The sequence below is a fragment of the Triticum dicoccoides genome, unplaced genomic scaffold (genome assembly GCF_002162155.2).
Source record: "Triticum dicoccoides isolate Atlit2015 ecotype Zavitan unplaced genomic scaffold, WEW_v2.0 scaffold74374, whole genome shotgun sequence".
Taxonomy (NCBI): domain Eukaryota; kingdom Viridiplantae; phylum Streptophyta; class Magnoliopsida; order Poales; family Poaceae; genus Triticum; species Triticum dicoccoides.
The window spans coordinates 1-2,944 of NW_021296491.1; the positions used below are offsets into that span (position 1 = coordinate 1).

The 2,944-nt window shown below is 46.5% G+C and overlaps 1 pseudogene; it reads right to left on the reverse strand.

Moving 5' to 3' along the window:
* Positions 1 to 274: 274 nt before the first annotated feature.
* Positions 275 to 2,613, reverse strand: LOC119347723 (annotated as a pseudogene).
* Between the last annotated feature and the right edge of the window lie 331 nt (positions 2,614 to 2,944).

Sequence of the window (2,944 nt, forward strand, 5' to 3'; positions counted from 1 at the left end):
TTATATTATCATCTCACTTGCTGAACTCTGCAGTAGTACTGTGTGTAAAGGTCAGATACAAACATCTCGGAGTAACATGAATATAACCTTCAGGAAACTCAAATAGTTACATAACTGACCTTTATCTTCAATGCATTTGATCTAATGCAGTGATGTTATTGTAGAAATTGTATACTTGTAGTACACATACTTTGTCCTCTACTAGACAGAGTGTATCTAGCATGCTTATTCAATTCACTCATATAGTACCTTACTGAGCAACATGCAGGATATATTATGGAAGCGAACTGATGAAGGAGTAGGGATCTGGAGGAATGGGGATTGCAACTGCTCCATCAAGAATTTGTGTCACCTTCAGCATGTTGGGTCGCATGGTCGGGCCCTCCTGGAGGCACCATAGTGCTACTGATAGAAATCTTTCGACCTTCTTAATGTTGAAGATCGCGTCATCGTCACCCTCCACCAGCAAGTCGAACCTCCGACACCTATAGCAGTCATTTGCCCAGTAAGTCAGTATCGTCTACTCTTCATCAACTACCTCCAAATCAACATTTCTTCTGCAGCAGACAAGCTCGAGTAGGATCACTCCAAAGCTGTAGACATCGACCTTGGCAGTGATCCCGATGTTCTTGAACCACTCTGGGGCGACATATCCTCGAGTACCTCTAATACCGGTGTTTGTCCTTGTCTGATTTCTCAAGAGAAGCTTCGCTAGGCCAAAGTCCGAAATCTTTGCGACAAGGTTGTCGTCAAGAAGAATGTTCTGTGGCTTTATGTCACAATGGATGATTTGTGTGCTACACTCTTCATGCAAGTAGAGCAACCCTCTTGCCACCCCAAGTGCGATATGAACCCGTGTGTTCCAATTTGGCCGGACGTCGTTAAATAGAAGCCGGTTGAGTGAGCCATTGGTCATGAACTCATAAACTAGCAGTCTTTCAGTTCCTTCATTGCAGAAACCAATTAGCCGGACCAGATTCTTGTGGAACGTTTGTCCAATGGTTTGGACTTCTACCCTAAACTCCTTTTCAGTTTCTTCTTGGAGCTTGTCGATCTTCTTGACAGCGATGTGGGTCTACAGATCATCTTGCAACTCACCCTTGTACACAACACCAGAGGCACCACTACCGAGGACCTCATGGAAACCACTGGTTGCTCTCTCCAGCTCATTGTAAGTGAAGGTCTTCAGGGGCAACTGAGTTGTACTTGAGGCTTGGAACAGCGGACCATTCTTCTTTTGGGTGATATGACAGTAAGTACCAAACACCAGAATAGAGATGAGGAGGAAGTTCACCAATATGGAACAACCAAGAAACAAGGAACTCCCAAGGATCCAATACTTTTTGTCATGCTTCCATTTTTTGGAGGCAGTACTGGGTACTACAGACTCTGAATTGTTGCTACTTGGCACCTTGAGAAGGGAGCTTCTTTTTCCAACATGTGCTTGTGCTTTCACTATATACTGATACTGCTCGTAATCAGATAGTGGCCAATCTACACCAGAAATTGGTCTCAGCTCAAATTGTGCCAGTGCTGCGGCCTCATCCAAGTCGCAGCTTTGCGGCTGAAAATCTTGTTTGCATCCTTTGTACCTCCTCTCCTCATCAAAGAACTTGTACCGTGGTGGGCAGACACAACTTACTATCTGGTTCTTGGTGCCATCGAAGGTGCAGTAACTATTGAACCCACATACGCCACTGCCAACAGCTGTAACTACTGCATGGCAGATATTTTGGGGAAGTAAGCACACTGCACTCCACATCTCACCACTGAACACACTGGACTTTGGATTCTTTCGGTATACATATTGCCGGAAAACACCATCCGAGTCAAGTGTAGCACGGTGGAAGTAGTCTACCATAGATCCTAGCACACCTGATGTGATGTTGATCTGAGTACCATTTGTTAGGAGGAAGTATACTCTGCCAGTTTCATTTAACACCAGCTGTGAGCCATTCCCGGCTGCCTCGGTGGACCAATAAGAACGATGCTTTAAGCCGGAGGGCTCAACAACGAATAGAAGGCAAGGTTTCCATCACTTTGCACATGCAGGAGAAACCGACCATTGGAATAGCCGGTGGTGTCAAGTCGAGCACGGAGTGACTTGTTATGAGTCTGGTTACAAGGCAGAACCTGGGTAGGCAGGATGGTGTCCGACGGCACATCAAAAGTCTGCCATTTTGTGTTGCCGTCTGCACCAACGAGCACAAAGTTGCCACTATCGCGCATTCTGGCGGAGGCCACACCAGTTACCTGGGGATTCCAGACCTCCACACTGGAGGAGTCACGAAGCGAGAGTGCTCCATCTGTGGTGAGTTGGAGGATAGAGCCAGATGATACCTATACCTCCGATGGATCTTGGTCCATAATCTTGGCATACCAAGCGACCGTCTTGTCGCTGATCTTGTTGAACCAGATGGCGAGGAGGTAGAAGGAGGCATTTCCCTCAACGGGTCGGAAGCCGAAAGCAAAGTCGCCAGAGGGTGAGAGCCATGACGATGTTGGCCCCTGGGGTGCCAATGTGGATCCCAGGGTGATGTTTCTCTGAGCTTGGGTGGATGAGGGGAACAATAGTGGCAGCAATAGCACAGGCAAGAGGAGCAGAGATGCCATTATATTGTTCCTTCTTCCTAGTGAGGATGAGCGATGCCAAACTTATGCACTTATGCTCCTCCAAATAAATGGCGTTTGATGGTCTTTTTCACTTTGGAATTCCACATGCCTGAAAAATCAGTTGCTTATGTGAGGTTGACAAACGCAATTCCAGGGGATGCATTGATATGTTTTTGTCCCATCGAAATCAGAAGTTAGTGCACCATAGGGATGATTTGCTGTATTTGGGACTTTTCCACGAAAATAGTGCGCATCCTTTTCAGAGGTAGTCACGCCTGACATGTGTGAGTTTGTGATTGCCTTCTGATTAGAGGTGACAATTGTTTCTCCA